General features: G+C 45.2%; 1 long non-coding RNA gene across 2 annotated transcripts in view; it reads left to right on the forward strand.

Moving 5' to 3' along the window:
* Positions 1 to 8,463: 8,463 nt before the first annotated feature.
* The window catches only part of LOC118907086 (uncharacterized), a 29,760-nt gene continuing 11,448 nt past the window's right edge, over positions 8,464 to 26,775 (forward strand). The window contains exons 1-5 of one of the 2 annotated variants that reach the window (XR_005022700.2): positions 8,464 to 8,748; positions 20,052 to 20,149; positions 20,725 to 20,837; positions 22,722 to 22,826; positions 24,857 to 25,000. This is a non-coding gene — a long non-coding RNA (uncharacterized LOC118907086). The remainder of the gene's footprint in view (positions 8,749 to 20,051; positions 20,150 to 20,724; positions 20,838 to 22,721; positions 22,827 to 24,856; positions 25,001 to 26,775) is intronic. The other variant, XR_005022699.2, reaches the window with a different exon arrangement.

Genomic DNA, 26,775 nt, shown 5'->3' on the forward strand with positions numbered 1-26,775 from the left:
AAAGCAAAAGGAAATGGCAAGGGCTGTAGCAAACAAAAAGCCAAAAACCAGAAAACAGAAAGCAATGAAGAAAGCCCTACATTTGCAAGCCTTTCATTTGGGGATGAGAAGAGAGACTCAAAGAAGGGAGTGTCTTCCTGAGATCACGCTGCTTTGAAGGTAGGTAAGGTGGGAAGAAGGCCTCCTCTGTGCAGGGCAAGGCTCAGCCAGCAGGGGTGGGGTGTAGGGCAGGGGCGAGGCCAGCGTAGGGCAGCCGCAGTAGCAGAGAGAGCCCTGGCTGGCTGGGTTCTAGGCAGTAGGGATCTTGCTCTGGCTCTGCCACCAGCTCACAAGCTTAGGCAGTAAGCATCTTGCACTTCTTTGAGCCACAAACACCACTGAGGCCGGTGGTCCTAAACATCCCTCCAACTCTGACACTTGCAGTGGATGAAAAGTAGGAGTCTCATTTCAACCTCCTCCCAGCCATCCCTCCAATCACTCTCAATCACTCTCAGGCTTCAGAGTTTAACTTCTGCAGACTTCCTCCCTTTGCCATTCTCTGCTTCCTACCTCACGAGCCAGCTTGGGTATAATCCTCCCCCTCTCTCTCCCAGAGCTCCCTGCCCAGCCTCCTAACCCATTTTATCCACCTCAACTGTCAGAGTGCTGCATCACCCACAGAGTGATCATATCATGCTTCCGCTGACAACCCTCCATGGCTCCCCACTGCCTTCTAGGATAAAACCTAGACTTAACACAGTATCCTGGGCCCTCAAGGAATGAGGGTTCATTTTCGGTTCTCTAGCACTGGTTCTCCAAATATTCAGGCCCCTTCATTACAAATCGCTTGCTGTTTCATTAATACATTCTGAAGTTTGCCGCTTCTGCGCTTGTGTCACTTGCCGCCTGGAGTGCCCTATCCCCATGGGGACGGTGAGGACCAGCCTGGTCTAGGTGACAAGGGAGTGCACTGTCTGTAGGAATTTAAGATCGGAACTAAATTTTGGCTTTCACGTTATACTGGTTGTTCTAAACACTGACAGTGATAAAACACTTCTCAGCACTCAGCCAACCACTTTAAGCACCACACTCCTTGGAGCACCACTGGAACATGGAAGCCCCTCATTATCCTTCAAAACCCAGCCTAGGCATCACTTCAATAGTAAAGACCATACCTGGCCCTCCACCCCAGGCCTCACTCTCACCCCAGAGGGAATGCTGTCTCCTCCAACTGCCTATTATCCTATTTTATGTGTTACATTGCTGCTCTGGGCATATGCTACATTTCCTGTTTACAAGTCTGTTTCTCCTGGGGGACGTGAATTCCTTGAAGACAGAGGCTATAAGTCTATGTCTTCCTGAAACTTAGCCCAGTGCCTGGGGTGTGACAGGGGCTCCAAGAAGGAGTAATAAGTGAAAGAGCAAGTTTGAGCTCTTTGAACACTGATTTAGGCATTATGGGTTTCCAAGTCACAGCCTAAGTAAAAGCTCCCATTTATGTTTAGAATGTTGCTGCAGGTCAAGTCTTCATGCTCTGGCTGGAGCTCCTCTCCCTGCCAGGACACAACAGAAAGGTGTTTGGGTGGTATTGAAATGACTCACTGCTATGGTGGCTTAACAGGATTGCCAAGGGGCTCACGTTGTTCAATGAAGCATGGTGGGAGCCCAGCAGTGCCAGCCAGGTCAGGAGCCAAAGCTGGTATCTGTGTGTCTTTCCCCGGTGCCTGGGGACAGAGGAAATTAAAAGTCCTCCAGCTGAGAAGAGAAAGGTTCAAAAGAAACTCAGAGTACCTCCCTCCCCTCCCTAAATTTCATCTTTCCTTCTGTGCCGATCCCAGAAGCCATCCTAGAAGGGGCTTTGGATAAAATCAGAGACAATCTCATCTTGCAGACTGGGCGGCTGAGGTCCAGAGACATAAGCTCCTCAAGGCCACACAGCTAATAAGGGACAGAATTGAGGACTGAGTCCACACATTTTCATTCCCTGTCCAGCAAGGGAACATCTCCAGGAACTGGGCAAGAGATACAGAGCAGAAGGAAGGGAGAGGAAGGTCACACCTGGTTTTTATTTGTTGATTCAGTTTTCCACTTTTTCAGATGAAGAGAAAGTAACATAACATAAAATGAACCATTTTAAAGTCTACGATATAGTAGATTTACAATGTGGTACAGCCATCAGCTCTGTACAGTTCCAGCTAGTTTTTACCACCCCAACAGAAAACCCCATGCCCATTAAGCAGTCACTCCCCCATTTCCCCTCCCCCTTAGACCGCCAGTCCAGTCTCCTCCTGTCTCTGGATTTGCCTCGTCTGGACGTTTCCTATGAATGGACTCATGAGGACACATAGCCTTTTGTGTCTGGCTTCTGTCACTTATTAAAATGTGTCTGAGATCCACCATCATGGCATGTGTCAGCACTTCATCCCTTTTTGTGGCTGAGTAGTATTCCCATGCGTGCATGTACTGTGTTTGGTCTATCACACCTGGATTTAACTAAGAGTTGGTACTGGGATAATCAGTCCCTCAGTTTATTAATGTGACCTTCCCTCTGCTCTCTTTGAGGGCAGGCACAGAGCAAGGGCTCAGTCATGCCTACTGAGCAGCATTTATCGATGCCTGCTGTAGTGAAAGCTCTGTGATGCACCCAAACAGATAGTCTGGCACTGTGATGTGGAAAAGGACCTATACTGAGCCTAGGAAGAGATCTGGGTTCTGGTTCCAGTTCATCAGATAATCAATTGAGTGCCCTAACACAGGTTCTTCCCCACTCCAGGCCACCATTTCTTCCTCTCTAAGACAGAATAATACTGCCTGTCCACCCATCATCTGTCAGGGTCACTGGGAGACTCAAATGAGATGAAATGTACCCTGAAAACAATTCTTCATTATATGAATTTTTATCTCATTTAGAAAAACAAAATAAAACAAAACAAAATGCCACTAGACATCTTCCTGTAAGGGTATGGTTATTGAGAGCAGGTGAAGAAATATTATCTATCAGAATTCCATTCATGGAGTGATATGCAGTTACTTGGGAAGATCCCTGCATGGGCACAGAAGGGGTCTGGGTATGGGGGAACTATTCAGAGGAAGACAGGGGGAAATCAGTTGTTTGTTTCTCAGAGGAATGAAGTTGGGAAAGAGAGACAGATGGACTGTAAAGAAAGTGGAAGGCTTCCCCGTCTATGATGAGACTCCTCCAAACTCACACAGGCCTGGGCACAAGAGGTTTTTCTTGAAGACCAGAGAGGGAGCTGAGCTCTGCTCCTTGCACTGATGTAGGCAGAACCCGGCAGCACACTCAGATGAGAGGGCAGGAAGCAAGGCATGCTAACAAACCCTGGGGGCACTCGTGCAAATGGGGTTGTGGATTCCAGGCTCTCACAGGCTTGGCTGTGGGGTTTGGGTCAGGTTTAATCAGGTCTCTGAGGACCTCAGCTGACATCTGGGGTGCTTGTCACTGGACAGCTGCCACGAAGGCTGTGCCCATGGCAGTTCCACTGATGTGGACCACAGTGTCCCTGCACCAAGAATACAGTGACTTGCAGCCCTCACCCCACAGCCACAGTACAAGAACTGAGATCTCAGCTCTGATTTGCTTTCATTGCCAAACAATTGTTCGTTCAGAGGCCCTTATATGGCAGCCACAAATGAACAACCTTTGCATATACAGCAGACCCCTGGAGCAGCAACCAGCCATCTTCTGCTGTCAAAAGGACAGAACTTGTGCAGCAACACATCTCCCTCAGGGCCTAGGAAACCTCAGCTCTTCTGTTCAGTTGCCAGGTGATATGCTCTTTGCTGGCTTAGGGCCCCAAGCCAATAAGATCTGTACGAGACTTAGAGATCTTCCTTGCACAGTTAGTTTTGTGCCAGAGGGAATGCTGCCCCTTATAAGGGGGTCCATACCCTTTGGCCAAGTTATCTCCCTCTTTCAATTTGATCTGAAGGAAATCAACAAAAGCACAAAGCTAAATATCCTAATTTGGTCTTTACAAAATTATCCATAACACTAAGCAGCTGTAGACATAAAACTGCAACAATAGGTGAAAGCAAGAAATGTATTGTGAATCACCACAATGGCATTTCTGCAGCCATAAAATAAAGATGGGAGCAATATGGCAAGTGCTTATACCATTAAGTAGAAACACAGACTGTGAATAGTATTTGAGAGATGATTGCAGCTACGTGAAAATGTGTATTGTATACTTAAAGTAAAGGGACAAAGAAGAATAAAAATTGTTGCAAAAGATAAAGGAACTATAGATAACTTTTTCTTTAATGTTATCCTTTATACCATTATCTTAATATTTCAGTAGGTTCAAACCTGTATTCCTATCCAGCTGTTTATCTACATCTGTTTTCCCCACCCAGTTAGATTCCATACATCTGTTTCTAGCAGATATTTATAGTTCTGTTGTGCTGACTTGTCTCTACCTCACTTACTGTGTAGATCCTTCTGTAAGTGAAACCCACATGATATTGGGCAAGAAGTGGCTAAACAATGGTGTTCCAGGCTGCTGTTGCTTGGGAGATATGTAATGATACTACACTGCAAGTGTCACTGTGCTTGCAAACAAAGGATCCATTTTCAGTTTGAACTCTGATCAAGAAGAGACTCTACACACTGAAGAGGCTTTAAAACCTTTCCCAGCAACCAGCATGCAGAGACCAGAGCTGCCAGGACTGATGAATCCTGATTGTCACTGAGAAAATGCAGCTCCAGCACCACCAGTGAATGAGAGAGTGCCCTGCACGATGAATGCATAGGACAGTGTTCCTGCATGATCCGCAAGCAAGGCAGTGCTCCTCTGGGATCAGTGAGCCAAGCCAGGCTCCTGTGCAATCAGTGAGTGAGGCAGTGGTCCTGCACGATCAGTGAGTGGCTCCAGTGTTAGTGACTCTGCCAGTCGCAGGGTGAGCAAGCACAGACTTAGATTTCTCTGTGATCAGTAAGTAGAGGCCCAGAACAAGTAATGGACATTTCAGTCTAGTTCAGACCATAAGGAACCAGAGAAAAATGGCTCAGAGAAGAGGATGCTAACCCCACAGGGACTCTCCCAGCCTAGTCACCTGGATACCAGATTCCTCCCCAGATCCTTCCTTATTTGGCACCGGTGCTCATGGTACAGTATTTGTATGATTCATTTTCTGTGGATCATGCAGGGGACGGTATTTAAATCTCATTCTGGAGAGTGTGCTCTGGTGCCCTCAGCATATCATCACAAAGGGCCTGGCTAAAGGACATGAGGGATCTCTACAGACCCTGGTGAGGGTGAGGCTACCTGCCATCTGGAAGCAGGTCAGCATCCCGAGCACACAAACCTGTAAGAGCCACTGCCCCTAGAGAACTGTTTGAACAGGCTTGCATCTTCTTAGTGAGCTAGGCCTACTGGATGAGGAAAGGCCTTGATCCTCATTTCTATACAAACTTCACAGAGAAGGATACACAAGAAAAGGGCAACATGGGCTGCTTTGGGAGACGACACAGTATAACGGAGGAAAGAGGAAGAGGAAGGCCTGTACTGCCTTTCCTTTATACTTTTCTATTTTTTTTAACTACTCATTTCTAAATCAAAGAAACGGGTGGGTAATGAATAAATGATCAAGTATAATTAAACAAAATGAAAAGCTACAATGATTTGCCAATGACATTTCTCTGAACTGGAGATGACTGAGGCCAGCAGACAGTTTAAATGGTGACAATAAAAATTAAAGAGGCCCCAGACTCCTGCTTCACAAAATAGGACCCCAGCCATCATCTGAGTTTGTTATTTTAAATTCACTCTTTAGAGTTAAGATAATATCTCACCATAAAATGTTCACATATGCCCTTGAAAGGGAAGAAATAAATTCATTTTCATCTAATAGAAATTCATAAGGAACCCTGCCTATCAGAGGAACCCTGCCTATCAGCAGAACCCTGCCTATCATGGGCTGCGTCGTCCCCCAAAGCAGCCCATGTTGCCCTTTACTTGTGTATCCTTCTTCTCTTCCATGACTGGAATTGTATCTCTATGGCCCCAAGGTCAGTTTCTGCACTGTGGAGGAAGGAAAAGCTGCGGGGACGCAAGATCTGTTCCGAGATGCACAGCACCAGTGCCTCCAGGCTGGCATGCATGGCCATGAGGCAGGAAGCAGGTGCGAGGATCAAGTTCAAGCTCTTCACCATCCTGCTGCAGAGCCCACCCGCCGAGCAGGGCAGTGGGCCACAGCCAGCCTGACTGCCGGCCCATGGCCAGAAGTCAAGGGAGCTCATTGCTGTGGGCCAAAGGCCTCCAGTATTCCCCTCCAACAAGGAGTTATTCCTGCTCTCCTCCCAGCAGGGACCATGCCTCCTCCTCAGTGTGATGGATGGCATGATAGGGACAGGCCTCAGAGGAAGGGAAGGAAACAATAGAGGGGGACTCAGGCAGCGGATCACCACCCACTATCAGTGGCGAGACAGGCTCAGGTGTGAGCCGTGGATACCTGCCTGAGGATGGGCTCTCTGAGATGGCGTGGCATCACTGTGTCTTTGCCTTGCAACCCTGGGTGCTTTTCAATAAACTCTTCCCAAAAAAGGACTGAAGGTTAGTTTGCTTAGCCCCATCTGAACAGAATGACTTTGTGCAGAAATTATCTCTATGCAAAAAGAGCAGTGAACCAAAGTGGCCAGTCCTCATCCTCTCCTGGTTGTTCAAAGATCTGGAAACCCTGGGAACTAGTTGGCATCTGGAGATCTAGGCCCCCAGACCCTGGGAAGGGGCCTCTGATGCACCCAAAGCTGTGAGTGGGGCAGAAGTACTGTCCTGACTTCGGTGAAATGGGTAAAGGAGGCCTCTCCGTCCAATTCTTCCTGTACCTGCTGCCAGACTCTGCCTGAACCACAGAACTGCTCACATCTCTCTGACTCTCTAAAGCCTTCAGTGGCTCCTGCCTGGCCGTCACTTGAATCTCCTCTTCTCCGCGGCATCCAGGGCTTCCAAAATCCGGCACTAACATACTTCCCAGCCTTTGCTCCCTCCTCTCAGCTTACACACCTGGCACACCCATCTCTCCCCAGGTACCAAGCAAGCCCCAGCTCTCCCACCACCCAGGCTAGCTCTGAAGAGCCCCCACCCCAGAAACCATTTCCCCTGCTTCCCAAGCTCTCAAATGCCACTTTTTGAACCCCTGTCTTTTCTTTACTCCAAATGTCATCTCTTTGACAAGACCTTTTCTTGTCCATTGCTCTATACAGCTGGTCAGGAGGAATTTGTCTTGCATCTCAACTCCAAGAGTGTTTCCTTCAGGCTCCTAACTTTCTCCTTCTCATTTTGTTCATTGGGTGCTTCTAATAACTTTGCCCCAGACAGCGCCCTCAGGGTGGTCCCTAATGGCTGATACAGAGGGCTCCACCTACAGATGCTGGAGGGACTGACCTGAGGGCCACACTCATGGTCACTGGGAGTGCCCAGGAGAGCTGAGGTCTGCCAGGCTTGCTTGAGATGCAGAGCTGGGCTGGCCGACCCATTTCCTCGTAGCTCCAGGGTTTCATGTATCTGTGAGTCTATGAATAGGCAAAGCAAAAGGCTACACTAAGCATCTTTTCTGCTCCTACCCCCAGTCTCAGGTCCAGGGAGATCCCACAGGAATCTCTGCTTTAAATCACGGCTCATGGTGCACTGTGGAGAGGCGCTCCCTCCAGGAGCTGACTAATGCTGACAGTGGGCGGCTGTGTTTTTCCTCTGCACCCTTGTCAATCTCTCCGGCCCCCTGGCCTGCCTGGCACAGGTAAGGAGTCTGAAGAGAGTGGCACATCTCCCAGGAGGGCTCCAGTGGCTCCTGACCTCCCTCAGGGAAGTGCAAAAGGCCCAGCAAGAGGCTTCCTCCCTCCCACTGTCTCAGGTCCTGACCTTCTGCAGGGGACAGAGACCAGCCCCAGGAGTTCTGTGGTCACAGGAGGAGACAGGGTGCAGGGAGGGAGGGCAGGCAGACAGTAGTTGCTTCACTCATGCCCACTTTGGGTCGGGGGAAGAAAAGAGAATTTGACTTGAGCCTGTTTTCTGGGCAATTCGGCATCAAACAGCAATGAGGCCTGGGAGATTGCCAAGTCTTCGTTTTGTTTTGTTTTTTTCCTTTCCTCCAATCAGCCCAGGGCACTGGGGAGTGGGGGGGGCCTGAGTGGGTGGGGGCTGCAGGCCCTCTGGGGCTGAGAGGGAATGCTGAGCCTGCAGAAGTGACCCATTGAGAGCTCAGCTCCTGCTCGCAGCAGAGGGGTGGGTGGCACCCCAGCCTACCACAAGGGCAGCTCTGTCCTGTGGGCACAGGGCTCCATCCCAGCCCCACTGGCTGGGAGAGAACAACATTTCCTTATAAGGCCCCGACCGCCTTGCCAAGGCTGGACGCTCTGAGAGACTGTAGCTTTCCGTTCTGCTCACCCAGCTCCAGTGCAGGCCTTGAATGTAGCCCTTGTTGTCAGGCCCCTCCTCTCCTCCACAGCCCCCACCCCACCCACTTCCATTCCCTGCCAGAGCCAGGCCCACTGAGCAGGATAAACAGCCTGGAGGCCCGGCCCATGCAGGGCCTGCCTCTGTTCAGGCCTGCTGGAGGCAGCACAGGGTAGCAGAAAAAGCCACAGGACACAGGGTTCAGAGGCCCTGTGCTTACATCACCTGCGCAGTGGCTTCAGTGAAAGTCCTGACTTCTGTAAGACTGTTTCCTCATCTGAAAAATGGAGATCTAATTGCCACTGGGTCCAAATTCTTTGCATGGCATTCAAAGCTCTTCCCATCTGGCCACCGCAAGGTAGGTTTCCCCAGCTCCTCCCCTCTCCCCAATGTGCACTGAGCTTTCTCAGGCTGTCTGACTGCACTGAATAAAAGCCCAGGGAACTTAACCTGCAGGGCCCCACCCTAAGCCTGCCTTCCCTCCTTCCCCAGGAAAAATGAATTGTTTCTTTCAGCCTTTGTTTGCTCCTCTCTCAGAGCCTTTCTGTCTGGCAATTGCCTTTTCCCTTCTCAGAGGATGAGTTCCCTGAGGCCCACATGGTCTCCTCCTCCTCTTTATAGTCCTGAGCTCCACCATTGAACTAGCACTTAGTATAGGTGCTTCATTAAAGATCGTTGTGGAAATGTCTGAATTCACAGCATTGGGCAAGCTCAAAAGAGACAACTGGGGTACAAATACCTTATAAACTGTAAAGTACTGTGCACTTGTGAAGGTTAACAACTGTGTTATGCTGCCCTCCCACCCCAGATTCTACTCTTTGTTATGCCATCATAACCCCCTTCCCTGTCTGCAAGTTCTGTATCCTGAATTCCACCCTCACTGCAACCTCTCAGGTGATTAACATTTATCACTGATATACCACTGGTCCTTAGAACACCAGTATTGGGGGCTACCAGGGCCTTTGGAAATTACCCAATCATTTCCACATTGACATCTTCCACACAGATGTCACATCACCATACAAGTGGACTAAATGAAGGGTTTCTGAATTCTCAGTCCCTCCTCTTTTACCATTTATATATGCTAAGTTCCCACAGCACCCTCAGAAAAAAGAATCTGATAGGTTTACAAGTTAGAAACACATTGATTGATCCAATCTCAACATTAGACATTTTGAGAAACTGAGCTCCCTGAAAGAAAAGCGGTCTTTTTAGCATCACACACATCACACACGTCACACCCAGAACTGGGCCATACCTGGGGTCTCTGACTCTTGCCCATCAACATCCTTGCCCTGGCGTAGCTGCTTGCTTAGGGCAGAGTGATGAGGGAGGAAGATGCATATCTTGTCAAGCTGAGTTCCTGGGGACCTGGGCTGTGTCAAGTTCCAAATAAAAGAATTTCAGTCTCTACCAGAATGAATCTTCCTGAAATGGGGATTCTACAAATGATCGGGCCAGTGATTTGCAGGCACAGCACAGTTAAGAATTGAAGTGGGACCATTCTCCATGATCCAAACAACACTTTTAAAGAGAAAAATCTTATCTCAGGATGAAATACCCTGTTTTCCATCCACACACTCATTTTCTCAGAGGGGATGTTTGTAGAATGAAGCCCACAGTTGATCACGAACCACATTCTGACACTATTTGCCACAGAGACAAATTCAGGATATAAGATAGGTCTACCTTGAGCTCCATTCAAGAGGATTTGGTTACTTGAATACCAGAAAGACCTTATTATAATGAGGTTTCCCTCTGAAGTCACCCATGGGTAAAGCCTTCAGGACCACATAGAGAAGAAGGAACAGTGGCCAGGAGATGGGAGCTCGGGCTCTGCTTCCAAGGCCAGCACTTACTGTGAAACCTAGAGCAAGTCACTATCTTTGCAGGTCTTCACTTTCTCAACTACCATATGAGAATAATGATGCCTCCAGGATCATTTCCAAAGGCAGTCAGAATTAGATCAATTAAGATTATGGATATGAAAATGCTTTATGAATGATAACAACAGCAAAAATACTATGTGCCAAAATAAGGGCTACTTATTAATAGTTCTCCCCATGGGGTTCTTCTTATGGGTACAAAAGAGGAAAAAATCTTCCTTTCCAGGATCCTGTAATGTTTTGCTCCATCCTCCAGCTCCCTGGTGGCCACTGGCAGCCACACTATTGCTGATCACTTTCCAGGAAATCAAGAGAGGGGTGGGGCTGCTCCTGCTAAGGAGTTGCTGCATGAAGCTGGAGAGCAGACAAAGGGAGCCATTCTCTCACCCTTAATTCTCCTCCCCCTTCTCCCCAGGTATGAAGAGAAGGGGTTTGCCAAATTCAGGCTCTGGGCAAATGCTGGGTGAATTTGGGAAGTCATTTCTGTTCTCTGAGTCCCCATTTCCCAATGAGTACAATAAAGAGGTAGAATAGAATGATACGTAGGTTTAGTAGTAACAATGCAATTTATGGCCAAAAAAGAGACACTTTTGAAAGTGGAAAAAGTATTATTATTACACCAGGATGACTGTGGCAAATAGAACTTTCCCAGGCAAACTGGGTGTATGGATATTTTATTAAGTCCTGCTTCAACTTGGGAAAACAAAATGACCTGAGTAAAAGAAATTTCAGCTCCCTCTGTGTCACCTTGGCCACACTGAAATTTTGACAGGTTCTACAGGTTGTTTTTACATTGTTCTCAGTCACCAAAGGCAAGCTCAGTATTAAGTCACATACCTAAAAAAGCCTGCATATCATAAAGCATCTCTTCATACTCTTATCTCCATATAACAGCCCTGTGAGGCAAGCATATGAAGATGACAACCCCATTTTAGAGTTTTCTAAAAGCTCTAGAGAAAGTCAAGGACTTGATCAAGGTCATGGAGCAAAAGGAAGCAGAGCCATGTCCTAGACTCTTAGTCCTGTGTTTGTTCCATTTAGCCAGGTTAGTAAGGGGGGCACTTAATTTGCAAATGTAGACTGACTTCAGGCTGGTCACCTTCCACCCAAAAAGTTCCTTCTCTTACCATAGAGTGATACTCAAAGCATAGAAACTTTTTTAGACTCCTTGAAGCTTGAGGCTGACCAGGGACTTAAGAATCAGCTCAATTTACAGGTGAGGAAACCAAAATCCCAAGAAAATGAGTTACCCAAGATTACCCATCAAGACCCATATCCAAGCAGAATTTAGATCTCCAAACTCCTCCTTTAGCACTCCTCCAGTGTTAACTAAACATAAATACAGTGAGGAAATAAAGATAACTTATATCCCTTCACCACCTTTCAAAGACTCATGAATTACCTTTGGATTTTCTAACGTTGAGGACCCTCCAGCTATTACTTTCTGTCTTTAGCTTGGAGAAGGGAGAGCTGAGAATATTGAAAGTCCACAGCAACAGCCACTTCTTATTTCTTTTCCCTGTACTTTCAGCAAAGATCAAATTAAATGAAGTTTCCTCAAGGCAGAGCTTCCATAAATCAAAATGCTTACCAGATTCCTAAGGGTGAAACCAAAGGTACCTTACCATGCACAGACCAGCACATGGAAAATGAGTATGTGAGCATCCAAACGGAACATGTAGATAGGCTTGAATGGGGGGCTGATGGAATTCTTTTCTGTCTATTAGCCCCATAGGAGTCACTGCCCAGGAGAGGGTTTGGTCATCCATCTTGCTGGCGGACACTTCCTGCCCTTTGCCCTGTGCCCCTTTTCCTTTCTGCTGATTAACACAAGTGATCATTAGTGCCAACTGAATGAGGCAAGTGGGCCAGTCATCTTTTCCAGCACAATCAGGGGTGTTGAGTTACATCAGAGACATTAGCCAAGTTGCCTGATTGGCTGGTTCCTCATAAATTAACACAGCTTTGGCAAACTTGGCTCAAAGCCTGATCATTTATTGCCTAATTTATTACCTGTGCTAAGATCATCGCTATATATATTTCTGTAAGGAACTATAACTACAAGGCAAAATAATGGCTCCAAGAAATTCATTGATGTCGCTTGAGCCAAACGTTCCTGAAGATGGAGGAAAACTTTCCAGAGGGTGTGTATGGCCCTGACTTGTTTCTAACACTAAGGATCAACAACACCACTTGTGCTTCTAAGCTGAGGCTTCAGACTCAGGGTACTGCTTCTGTTGGTCTTCCATTTACGTGGCTGGAGCTCACTTGTGTGTTTCTACTTGTGCACTACCCTCTCTCTCTTCTCATACAGAAAGTTCTTATTCAGTGGAAAACCCATCCCATGAATTATGTATGAGGCAGATTCTTCCCACATAGCCAAAAGGCAAACATATGTCTGGGCCTGGGCCACAGTGAAGGTGGGTGTGAGACTCAAGTGCATCTTCCAATTCCTCACCATGACTTTTCTGTCTTCAGGGAAGGCGATGCTGCATCTCATTGGGTTTACTTAGTTGATAGAATATGAGTCTTTTAGCTGACTATCCTGCCCATATGTGGAGAGAGCTGGAGAGAAGGAAACCTATGATATAATCCAATCCCCTGGCAATAGCCAAGCCTAAAGCAAGACTATGCACAGGTTGTTCTGTTACTGAGCTAATAAATCCCCTCTTTGGTTTGAATTAGTTTGAGTCAGGTTTCTGTAGAAATCCTCCACAGAACCTTTGAATAGCAGAGCTAAAAGGACTTCTAATGTGTTCAAGTCCATTTTATGTAGAGAACAACTGAATCTGCTTGAGGTTCCTCAAAGAAGTTAGAGGACTAGAAGCCAGATCTCTGACTTAGTCTAAAATGTCCGTCAGAAGTCACTTAATCCAATCCTCAAGTTGATTCCAATGTCAGTTCTACAGTGTGAAACACAGAAAAAAATAGTTTAACTTCAAACATCATTCTTTTCAAGAGCCTTAGGAATGCCATGGCTCTGAGCCTCCCCAAAGTGTTCTTATCATATATCCATGTCATCCTTTCATTTTTCATAGAACTTTTATTGCTATTATAATTCCAGAATAAAATGTCCAGCTCCAAATCCCATCTACTGTTTGCCTACAAATTGTACAAATGTGGACAGGTTAGTTATAGTATTTTGCATCAGTTTCTTCATCTTTGAAATGGAGGTGATAAAAACAGTGTTCATTTCATAGAACTATTCTAAATATTGACAATCCCTGTAAGGAATTCACCCTAGTGACTGGCATATATCACTCAATAATTTTGACTGTTACTATTAGTTTGTGATTCTTGAAACAACACTAAGAGACAAGACTTATAGATAGGAAAGTCCAGGACCAGCGAGGATCAAGGACATGCCTGGGTGCCACAGAAGTTAGAAGAACTGAAACCCAGTCTCTGCTCACATGACTCTCACTTTAAATTTCATTTCATAACCATTTGGTCATTTCAGATAGTGGTCATTCATTCAAACATTCAGTGATTCTTCTATCATTATTTCATGTGCTCATTAATTCAGAAGATATTTCTTGAGAACCTTACATCTTTTCTAGCCCTAGAATCCGTCATTTAGAGATCTGGGTCCTGGTCCCAGTTCCTCACTAATTCACTATTGAGGCCAACGGCAAGTGACTTCTCTTTGGGCTCCAGTATCTGTTCAAGAGGTTGGGCAAGATGTTCCCAAGGCCATTTTTCATAGAAAACTCCTACTTGCTGTCCTCAGTACTCCCTGCTTAAAGGATACAAAGATGCAGTCATGGAACTTGTCCAAAGGAGCCACAACCAACTGGGAAAAATAAACATGATTGATGAGCTCTTGCTCTACATTGCTGGAGTACAACATATGCCATTTAAACAATGTTTCCTACTCAAATAAATTCGAGGTGGTTTCCATACGCCAGGGTTGACAGGAAAGCTGATTTCTGACATATTCTCAGTGGGGGGCCCTCCTCTCCTCCAAATGGACAACCATGTACGAGACCTTCAAATAGAGTTGCACACCAGTGGGCTGCAGGCCCAGTGAAACCCGTGCTTTTTTTTTGGCCCACTGTGCTTTTTTAAAAAAATAATTAAGTCAACTTTTAACAGCTAGGAAATTTCTTGTAAATTCCTAGATTTCTGACTTCTCTTGAAAAACCATAAGATCTAATAACACTGGACTGAAATCATTATAATGGTAACTGACATCTTAGAGCTTTACACTTTTAGAGGGGATGGATCTCTCCCTAATAAGAAGGTAAAGTTTGGATTCATCTTGGGGCAGAGGGCATGACTTCAGGGAAAATGACTACCATAACTTTTCTTTCAAGCAAATTTTAAAATGCTTATGGGGGAGAGTGCGAGAGGAACTGAATGTTTTATAATACTCTGAATACATATATTTCAGATTGAGAAATTTAAGTTTCTGGACTTAATTAGGTTTTAATTTTCACCTAGACAGGACCCAGCATGCTTTGATAATTTATTGGGTGAAATGTTTCCAGACCTAGAAAAATGACTTATAAATGTTATCTTCCTTTCCCCAAAGGGCATTTGAGCTGGTGATTCTAAATCTTACTGTGATGTATTAGTAACCTGGCTTTCAGAAGAAAAAAATCCTGATTTGCAGACTTTGCCAAATTCCGTATGTAACTGCTCCCATCAGAATCAAATGCAAAGCCGTTTTAACAACTGATTCACAACATTTCTGAAATGTTAACAATTGGCTCTTGTGAGCCCATACAAGCAGACTCAAAATGCCAGATCTCTCTAATTCCAGAATGTGGGAATGTAAAAATTTTGTTGTTTTCCTCTCACTCTAAACTGTTTACAGGAGACAGAACAAATATAAAATGTAAGTCATGCCTACCTTCAGGGGAATTTTGATCTAGTTCAGGAGATAAAGCTAACACTGAAATAATCAGAGGGCCTTTCAAGAAGAATCAGTGCTTGAACGTCCAATAAAAGTATCAAAATCACTATATCCACAATAAGTTTCTTGTATTTCCTCCCAATGCCATTTTAGAGTTCCCCATCTCCCCATCTCAGTAAATAACCTTCCACCTTGTTCTCAAGCAAAAGATGAGTAACCCTTGATTCCTCCCTATTTCTCAACTCCCTTGTCCAATCTAGAAAGAGTCTTATGGATCCATTTCCAAAATGAATCTTAAACCACCCACTTCCCTTTATCCCACAGCAGTGACCCTAGTCCAGCCCCTCTCTCACCCCATTCCCCCTCCAGGTCTCTAAACTTTCTCAGATGTTCCTCACCATTGACTTCCACCAGTTATTTCTTCTCTCCATCCCTAAGCACTTTACATGGTTAGCTCCTTCTCAGGCTTCAGATACCTGTTTAAATGTCACCTCCTTATAGAAATCTTCTCTGTCTATCCTAAAGTAACTCTCCTTGCCTGACGAGTAATTCCCCATCCCATCAACTTATTAATTATCACATATTATGTTTACTTGTTTATGGCTTGCCCCTCCCCCCACAAACAAAATGTAAATTCCATAAGGGTAAGAACTCTTTTTATGCCTTGTTTTTCTCTATATCTTCGGCCTGGCACAGTGCTTAACACATAGTAGGCATTAAATAAATATTTGTTAAAGTGAATGAATGAATAAGCAAATGAATGACAAAGGTGAGTTGAAGACATTTCAAACTGACATTTCAAAGTTCCCTTTGGCTTTAACATTTTAGGAGTCTGTGGCTTTAAGGGTGTAATTTTGTACCTGATATGGGTCCAGCTCTATAAGTAGAGCAGAATTCAGTGGGGAGGCAGATGAATGAAGGCACCAGCAGTCAGCAGTTGTCAGGGGTGACTCCCTGGAGGAAGTGGTAAATTCAACAGATTTTTCCAGCCTTTATAATTACTTAGGCAAAAGGCATCTGTCACCTTACAAAATGTTTCATCCTAATCTTCATTTCATGCCAGCTACTCAACTTCATTTCAAATATGATTGTGTTTATAAAAACTTGATGGGCACACTTTTCAGGAACATCTTCCTTTTCAACTGCCGTGTCCTTAAATGTCCATGTGGGGGGAGGGTTGGGGGGGGCGGGGGATGCATTGATTACTGGGTTTAGTTTGACACAGATAAAGGATGTGCAGAATGTGCCTAGAGATTAGACTCGACCCCTTTGGCTGCCTTGATATCTGAAGGAAGGATCTGTTCCACACCTCAGAAAAGACCCACTTAGGACAGGAAGTGAGTCATCTGTGTTCCACAGAGGACATGTCACAGGTTGGACTATACTAAATGTGAAACAGATTAAACTGGAACGAAATCATGACATATTTGTTCCCTCCCACACTGTGGGACATTTCATAACCCCTTGGTACTTTACCCTAAAACTTTCTGGAGAGGTCTTCAGAATCACCTTTCTTACCCTCTCGTTCTATGAAGGGGGAAACTGAGACCCAGAGAAGAGTGGTGTCTTGTCCCAGTTCACCCAGCATATTTAGAGCAGAGCCAGCATCCTTAAATGTTCTGTAGGAACATATACATACAAGGTGAGTCTTTAAAGAAAAGAACTGTTCATTCTTTTGTCTAATTTTAATTAGTAACTTAATGAACTCTTTATTGATATTTTATAATTAAAAAATAAATTTTAGCAACTAAACTCTAGTTATTTTGGGGTCCTAGGACACCCCAAAGGAATCCAGGTTAAAATAATAGAAGAGGCATTCCTCTCTCTGAGGTCGCCTGCACTTTCTAAGTGTGGAACCTTTTAATCTTAAACTTTTTCTCTCCAAATCTATCAGGGCACCTCTCTTTGCTAAAGTGGCTGCACTTCTTCTCTCTTTAAGTAACTTTAAATAAAACTTACTCTGCTTCAAAAAAATAAAATAAAATAAAGGAAGAAATCTTCATGTAACGAAATATTAGACAATGAACAAATTCATAACCAAAAGTAAGTGTTATTTTACCTATCAGGAAAGAACCATACCATTTTAAAAACAACAAAAAGCCAATTCTTCTCATTTTAATCTCTGTAGTTAAGATTTAGAGATGCTCTCTTGAGTTTTTCAGCAATTTAAATTTGTTTGAGATGTGAAGGCCATGGAAGGATACAAGCCAATCTGCTATATTGTTGTATAGGAAGTATTGGAAACTAGAGAAGAGCTGTATCTTAGAAAAAGAGAGAGGAGTTTGAGTTTTTTCATCTGTCAAATGATCAGTTAGAGTTTAGAGAGTAACAGTGTTTCAAGACACATATATTTAAACATCAGCAAACAGGCAAACAGGAGTCATTTCTTCAACGTCTTTACATCTGGTCTCAAAAGATGCAACCAAGCCTTCTCAAATTGCAGGAAGAATTAAAACACTTCACTCTTCATAGCTCCCCAGTTCATGCTCCTGGATCCATTCTTCTCCACAGCCCCTGCAGGCCTCTGGGTCAGAGCGCTGAGTCTGCAGTCAGGACCACTCTGAAGAGACCACCATGAACCAGCCTGGGAAACAGATCAGTGCTTCTGAAACTTGGGGTGTCTAGGAATCATCTGAAATGCCATTCCTGGGCCCACTTCCAGAGCATCTAATCTCATAAATTAGGAGGATGGGTCCTAAGAATCAGCATTTGAACCAGCCCTCCTATTGATCCTGATACAATTCAATGGTGGAACAAACATACCCAAACCCTGCCAGCTGTGGACAACTCTTCCTCCTCTCTCTGAGCCTCGATTTCCCATGTGTGGAGTGAGGACAGTGGATAAGGGTCATCTCTAAGTTCTCTTCCAGGCAATGGAGCTCTTATGACTTCGAACGGGCTGGGCTCCTGCCTCACTCCGGGTCACCTCAGTAGCCTACACAGGCCCTCTGCTTATAGCAGCATTGAACCCAGTTGCAGGTGCTCATTCACACAGAGCTCACTGTGAACCGTGGACGGGTTCGTGGGCTCCCTCTCAGTTGCGCCCGCTGCACGCCATTCATGATATGTTTCTCTGCCTTGCTCTCTTCCTCACGATTGCAGGTCCTCAGATGGTGCCTCCCACCCACCACCTGTCCTTGGGCCAGAATGTCTGGGAATTAATTGCTTCGTACTCTAGACCCCTTCCTGCCTTGGATCTAGAGCCCATCACACCTATCCCCTCGAGTCCACTACACAGAAAGATACTCCAGATTAATCACATTGAACTACACAGGAAACACTAAACAGGAAAAGAGAGTGAGTTCCTTAAAGATAAGGGATGCTAGGCAAAGAAAATGTTCTTTTTCCCTTCCTTAAGATAGTCCAAAGATTACATAAAGCAATTATAACGTTTTTCTTTAGCATTTGTACTCACAATTGGAGAGCCCGCGGCTGCAGCTTGGCCTGAGAAAGAGCTTGTTCCTGGCCTCTGGCTCCCCTAGGTGCTTCTGGCTCCTTCCAACACTCTGCAGCTCTGACTTGCACTGGCTCTGGTTGCTCCTACCTCTAATTAGAAGCTTTTCCCCACTAGGCTCAGGTGTGCCCACCAGGCCCTGCCTAAGGTCAAAAACTTCCACACTTGCCTCAATTGCTTCCACGTCTTGACTCCAGAGTCAAGCATTTGAAACCCTCTTAAGCCTTTCATTTTAAGCTCCTGGAAGTTATTCAACTTTGTTTCTTCATCTTCCTCTAATACTTATACTCCTATTGTCCCCTATCAGGTGTAGCTGCTAGGGCTATTGACCAGGAAACTACTTAACATGACAGGAAGAGAGGATCCCAGGGGGAAAAACACCAGGTACCAAAGACTCTCAATTTCCCCAAGAGCAGCTGGAAGGCCCATTGGCTGGGGCCTCTTGTAGGTGTAGGGATGCTCATCGACCGAAGTAGCACATTCAAGTTTATTCAGCATTTATTGGCTGAGGGCATACACTTAGCCCTCCAATCCCAGCTGGAACTATTTATGATATGACATGTTACAAGAAAAAAGATTTCATAGAAATTATGGTTAAAATGAATCAGCATTGTTAAATGGGGTATGCCAGCAATCAACTTCCCTTCCCATTCTTCATGAGGCAGAGTAACTGGTTAACAAGAGATACGCAATGTTCCCAAACTGAACTGACATAATTTCAGATAAAGACAAAAAATTTGACACATTCATAGCTTCTATGGCTTGAACATTAGTAAATGGACGATTTCTGTTAGGCTTTTTGAAACACTGAAAATACTTTGAAGACACACTTTGCTGGTTTTGCCACAGCACCAATTCCCCCAGCTTCTGGGCACAGTGCCCTGGCTTTCCCCCAGTGCAGTGCCTAGACATCCCCCAGCTCCAGAGATGGGTTTAGACCAAAGTCAACTGGAGTCTTTTTCCCCTTTGGCTACAAGGGCTGTTAACTGACAATGACCTTCGAAAGATAAGCCCAACACTTGTTCGAAAACATCAGGGAAGCAATTGTTTTTCATCTTCCCTGGGGTTGCTACCAGCCACATTGCCACCATGAGGGGCACCTAAGCACAGAATTAACACAGAAGGAAGAAGAGATGAGAGATGGTGAGCAGAAGTGACAACAGCCCAGAGCCGTGGTTGTCAACCCAGGGAGGCAGCTCTGCCCCCAGTAATACTCTTTTTTTGCTATAGCCAATTTTGGTTGGGCTTTTGCCACTTGCAATCAAATAATTCTACATAACCCCCACCCCCACCCCGCCCCCTGCACCAGCTCAAATTTGTTATTACTTAAACAGATTTCTGAGCTCTGAGGGTCCCTGACTGGAATCATTAACCAAGCACCAAGGACATCATAGATATGTGTTTGTAACACCTGCACAGTCTAAATCCATATCTAATTCAAATCTCAGTCTCAGATTCCTTAGATCACTGATTCATGTTTATTGAGCACCTGCCATGTACAAACTCCTGGGATCTGTGGGAAGCCGGATGACTCTGCCAGCCCCGCCATTCATACAGACTGGTAAGAGCTAAGAGGAGGAAAGGGGAGGGACAGGACCTTCTAGTTGGGAATCTGGGAAGCTTCATAGAAGAATTAGTTCACTGGAGAGAGGCCTTGAAAGAACTGAGTCAAGTTGATATGGACTTGAACCCATGTTCTGCCTCCTGCCCCAATATTCAGCTTAAACCCAACAGGGGTCAGTGCTAATGCAGAGTCAGGCCCTGAAGGAGCAGGGCTGCTGCTATTGATCTCCCAGGCCTTGCAAGTGGATTTGGGGTCCTCAGGTGGGGATGGAGGCTCAGGCCACCCAGAGTACATTGGGGGAATCATAAGACAAGGGCTACATGCCTGTGAATTCACCTCAGAAAATCCAGGAAATTATAAAACAGTAGGATATCACAGAACCACAAAATGTCAAAGCTAGCAGGGACCTTGGGAATTAATCAGTCTGCTCATTGACAGATAAGAGCCTCGAAAACTGAACAGGTCAAGGAGCTGTCCAAGCTCACTCCTGCAGAGTCATTCCCAGGACCCAGGGTTCCAGGACTCTGACCAGCGGAAAGGAGGATATCATCATTATTTCAATTGCATTCCAGCAGGAGTGAGAGGAGGAGTCCGGAATTGAATTTTGATAGAGGCTGTCCTTTTTTCTTGGATGGCTTCCTGCACCTTGCCTCGCTTCAGCACTTCTTTGGATTTTTAACATGAGGTGAGCTTCTCCTGGGGCTGCCAAGCAGGCCTGGAGGACTTTCATTGGCCTTTCAGCCAGTGGCCACTGTTTCATTAACTTTTTAGCCAATAACCATGAAATCCCCAGAAGGCCCTGCTGGGGACATGCCCTTCCCTGAGCTCCATGGGGATCCTCGTGGGATGTGGCTGCAGCCGGGCATTGGCCTCGTTGCTCACCAGGCCACTCCTGCAGAGTCACTGTAGGAATAATTATTCTAAATACAAAAAGGAAGGCAGGGGATATGCCTATGAGAAGGTTTCTTTTAGAAACATGAAGGGTCCTAGGCTGGGGTGAGGAGGAAGCTGCCTTATTTTTTAATACTCTTAGCTTTCCCTGGTGCCATTTTACCATTCACACCCATTTTCATGTGACTTTTTAAAAAACCTTTTTAAAAAACCACAGAGCTATGTTATCCCCATTGCCCAGATGAAGTAACTGAGACTCAGAAAAGGGAAGGAACCTGTCCCCTGTCACCTATCTAAGAAGTGGAAGAACTGGGACTCATTTTATAATATAGGAGGGTCTTTCTTGTCCACAGCCAGTTCTGAATCACTGCTAGGGCTGATAAAGGATGAGAAGCCAGGGGACTTTGTAGGAGTGGCAAGGGAATAAAGGTAGGAAATTCTTTGTCCTGTTTCATGAGCCATACCTGACATTCATAGCAAAGCTATACCATTCTAAAAACTCTGACGTCAGTAATAGGCTGGACTAGAGGTAATGTTATATCATGGAAATTAGCAACAGACAGTGGATGATGAATGAATGATTTTTGCTCAGACATGAATTTAGTGTGCAAGCACCGCTGATGTGTTAGGTGGGCACTGAAGACGGACCAGAGATCATGTCTAAGCTCTGGTCTCTGCCCCAGAAGAACACACATTCTAATAGGGGAAGAAACAGACACACAAATGATCACACACCATGACAGAAGCCAGAGCGCAGACAGGTAGATGTGCTCTGGAAGTCCAGCGGAGGAGGCTATGACTAAGTGTCCTTCCCTTGTGATCGAACTTGTAACCTTTGGCTGGCATGAGCTTCCCTAGGTAGCCGGGACTGGCATGACTCATCTTTCCCTCCCTATCAGACATTATTACACTGAGAACAGCCGGGATCACCAGTTAGTGCTTGCTGAATAAATTCTCCTGGAGGAGTCGTGATTCTGCAGTGCAGATGACCTGGGCCACGTGTCTGAGCCTGCAAAGCCCTCCAGCTACCTGTCCTAGGAAAGGACCCTAGCCGTCACAGCCTTCCCTGGGATCTGTGCTCAGAATCAGCTGGCCCTGGAGCCCTCGGTCACCTGCCACAGCTATCTTAAAAGGTGGAGTGAGATCAAGGCGCAGAGAACATGACAGTGTCTGTAGCCCTGCTCATCCATCAGGACAAGAACACCTCACCTTGAACAAGGGAGATAAGAGAATAAAATAACACCTGACACAGCCTTATCACCTGATAATACAACCTCCGTTTTTTCATTAAAATAACTGAGAGCCATAGTCCTGTACGTTGGCTGATAAAGAGATCACAGGAAACAAAGCTATTAATTTTTATCTCTGCTGTGCAATAGCACATTTGAGTAAATACAATATATCCAAGGGAGGAAAAATACTTTCTCTGATGGTGGAAGTTGGCTGTGAATGTTTTTTTCTTCTTTCAACTTTCCTTTCTCACACCTTGCTCATCCACTAACCTCTAGGGATTTTTTAATCACAGATGTACCAAGCCCAGTGTATCTGGCTCTGCTCTTACCATTTTGTATTGTTATGACTCTCTCTCTCTCCTTACTCTACCCTCATCTTTGGAGAGCTTGGTACAAATATTTAGAATACAATTTAAAGAATTTGAACCAGTTAATTGCCTCTCTAGTCTCAATAGTCCCATCTTTGAAATGAAGAGTTAGACAGTTGGTCTCCACAATGCTTTCCAGCTTCAGTACTCCCGGATCCCATGCCTGAAGGGGACACAGAGCAGGTCAGTTTTGACGGCAAGAGCAGTCTTTCTAAGCACGAGGATTGCCAGATGATAGTAGAACCAGGCAACCACCACTCCTGCTCTGGGCCCCACTCCTTAGCCCTGCTCTGGCCTCCCCGTGGTGCCGAAAGTCCTTGGGGCCCATACACGTGTATACCTGGAGCCCACAACCCCTTTCCAGAGCAAACCCTGGGTACCTGGGAGCCTGGAATTGCAATGTACAAATGGCCCAGTGTCTGCTGCCAAGCCCCACCTGATCACTCCCCTGGCTCCTTGTCCCTGGAAGAGGTCACTGACCCAGGGTGAGCACCCCCAGGACTGGGGCATGGTCCAGGGGTAAGGGGGATGATTGATGCTGTACCTCCACATCCTGCTCTTTCCTGTCCTCAGGAAGACTTGGTTGGAAAGGGGGCAGGGCATTTGTCTTTGGGACGCCAGTGCCATCAATGCCAATGGGCAGCAGTGTCCCACAGAGAAAAGGGGGGCTAAGTCCAGCAGCCTCCATTTGTTCTCTGCAAATGCTGGGGTGGGGGACTAGCTGCCATAGAACAGCAGGCTGTGAAGGGGGCCTATTGAGGGAGGTGAGAGGAAGGAAGAGTGGGTCTGCATGGCCCTGCCCTTCCTAACGGGAGCTGTCTGATCAGCCCCATCAGAGGCCCCCACAAACACGCAGGCTCCTCCCAAGCTTGCCTCGGGACTCACCTCTGGAGGAATTTGATTTTATATTTTAAATGTGAACCTCAGCACTTCTGCTTGCTTCAGAATAAAGTTATTTCAGTACTGGTTTCCTTACCTTTGACACCCAATCTACTTATGAAAAAAATAAAAACAAAAAACTGGAGAAGGCTTATAATAAAAACATCAGATGGCTAAACATACAAACCCACGACTGCATGAAAAAGGGGACAATCATGTCAGGAACCTCTGATACGATTGTTACTACATTGACGAAAGAAATAGTGCTGAGCCTCCTGACTGCCAAGGCAAAAACAGAAAAGTAATGAGTTACCTGGCTTTCATTACGTGACCAAAAGTACACATACTCATTCTTCAGAGGAGACACCTTTTCTACTGGGCAGAAAACTTTAGGAGGAGTTTTATCACCTGCATCCTTACATGGTACACACAAAGTCACAAAGGACCCATCTTCAACAGCAGTCTTCCAGGCAGTGCAGAATCATTCTCCATACAACCATTTACAATATTGCCACTTGATAAAAATCTGAGGATGGGGTATTTTTTTTAAAGTTGCCATTAAAAGAAGTCATTACCATAGGAACCTGAGCTAATACCATCTACCTGACCAAAATTGATACAAGAATATACCTCAGAAAAATCAAAGAAATGGACCATTTAGACAAGCACTTCTCAGATTTCTCCACCTAGTATTCCTAATGTCACCCAATGACAGAGAAAAACGAAATGCTTCTCTGTGAGATGTGGAGATGAAGGATCAATCATGCCCCACTCCATCTCTGGGGAAAGGTGAAATTTATCTTTAAATGTTTTTCAATTTTAACTTGCTGCTTTGTAATAAATGTCCTTATTTTAATATAAAATTAACTTCCCCAAAATCTTTGCTAAAGTTGATATCACAATGACTTTGCATATTCCCTGACACTATTAAGCATCCCCAATGTTTGGTAAACCATGGTTAGCTTATATTGACTCTTACTTGTTCTTTATAACAAACTGATGAGGCAGGTACTATACATTTTCATGAATGGAGAAGTTGAAGAACAGAGAGATTAAGTCAGTTCCCCAACAGCACATTGTACTAGAATACATAACACTTGAATCAAACCCAGATCTCCTGACTATTAGGCCCATCCCTTTATCTGGCTTCCATAATGTGAATTTTAACATTTAGGAAATAAGCAAGGAGTGAATTGGATGGTACAGCTAAGGTTTCTGATGTTGCTTTACTGAAGCAGGATGCCCACTGAGCCTACAGGGCCACTGCGCCAGGCATCTGATGTCCCTACATATTCCACTTCAGCATCAGTAAATGTCTTCTGCTTCATTGCCAGATTCCTCCAGAAGATGAGCCACCCCACGCTCAAACTTTTCTTTATAATCAGTTCATACATCATCAACTTGATGAGCCTGGAGCAGGAAAGAGTCTTCTCCCAGGGCTCCGCAGCAGACGTATCAAACCCTTAACAACAGTGATGGTTAGTCATCTCTTCTCCATGAGACAGCCCATCAATCCTGAAAGCTGTAGGATGCAATGAGCAGGCTAGAGGGACAGAAATCTGGCATCCTGAGTCCTGGTCTGGACTCTGCCACTGGATGGTTATGGGAAAACCACTTAACCCATTGATGCCAGGTGTGCCAGGGAATGATAATGAGAAATGTCTAGGAAATAATGTCTAGGAAACCCTTTGAGCTCCTCAGAAGCAAGAGGCTTCATAAACACAAGGTGTTATTACTTCCAAGACTGCCTCAGCCAACAACATCACAGTTAAGTTCCCTGCAGGAACCTAACCTCCTCTCACCCTGCTCATGAAAGGGACTGTCTGATCCTTCAGCTCCTTGTAATTCCCAAGCTTTGGAGGAGTTCGGGGGAGTCGACCATCTGGTTAAAGGTGAGGAGTGCTGTTGAAGTGAAGACTTAGATCTTAAAATCACAGACTCTCGCAGCTGAAAAGGCTATTAGCAATGTAGCCCACATTATTTACAGAAGCTGAGTCCAGAAAGGTTCCTATGTAACTCACCATTCCCTGAAGGCCTGCTAGATATTAGGTAGCTGCTGGGGTAAAAGGATGGCTGGGATCTGGTCTTTGACCTCACAGAAATCTCCACCTTGTAGGGAATACAGGCACATTCACAATGTATGGATGATGCTTTTATGGGCATTATTGCAAAGTGCCACCAGGACCATGACAGAGACTGAGCTGAAGTCACCCTGCAGGCATGAGTCCTTGGGCAAATTGTTTCAACTTTGAGTCTCAGAAAAATGGAAACAAGAGCGATGACATCACTCTCTAAGATTTTTATTATGTTTGACAGCTTCCTAATAATTTCATGACCACTGGCTGATTTAATTCTTATAAGAAAGCAGCAAAGGAAACATTATGATTCTCTCTCCTCTACAGAGGCCAAGCCTGAGGCATGCAGAAATGGAGTCGCAGGCACATGGCCCTGCCCTGGCCCCCACATGGGCCTTCGGGAAGAGAACTAGGAAGCTAACTGAACTTTTGTCGCTAGCAGCCTGCCTCTCTGGGGATGAACATTGGGGATCCCTGAGGTCCTAGAATTAAAGTTCTTTAGATCTACAAACATATCAAAGGGTTGAAGGCTACCTGGTACAGAGGAGGCATCTGAGTATTTGCGATGATCAGAACACTGTGAGAGGAGTCAGTATTTTGTCCCTCTAAACTCAAACTAGTAAAACATTTCTTAATTCAAATGACTTACTATATTTTAGTAAGAACTTCATAATATTTTATATTTTAATATTTTAAATGATATAAACAGAACATGAATATGTTCTTACTGCAAAAAATCCAAATATCTGGAAGCAAATGTCCCTTTAACTGCCCCTTCCTAATGCCAAACCCTCTCCTGCCAACTCTCAACCCTTCTCCCCCTTGTCCCCACCCCATTTCCCACTGTTAGTACTGATCAGAATCCTTTTAGCCCTTCACTCCATACAACTAATTGTATGTGCATATAGAAATGCCTCGATTTGTTTGGCAGTTTGTTTCTTATATAAATGGTCTAATGTGATATATATTGTTCTACAATTTTTTTTGACTTAACGTGTGGTGGAGATCTAGCCATGGGAGCTGCCTTTGATGTACTGTATTCCCTGGTGTTTCATATCATCACTACACCAGTTAAGCTATTCCCCTCTGCACGGACCTTAGTGTTCTCCATCATCTTCTCTATTATGTACAATGCTACAATGAATATGCCACCTTAGAAACACTCAAGCACACACATA

This window comes from Manis pentadactyla, chromosome 1 (assembly GCF_030020395.1).
Source record: "Manis pentadactyla isolate mManPen7 chromosome 1, mManPen7.hap1, whole genome shotgun sequence".
Classification (NCBI taxonomy): Eukaryota; Metazoa; Chordata; class Mammalia; order Pholidota; family Manidae; genus Manis; species Manis pentadactyla.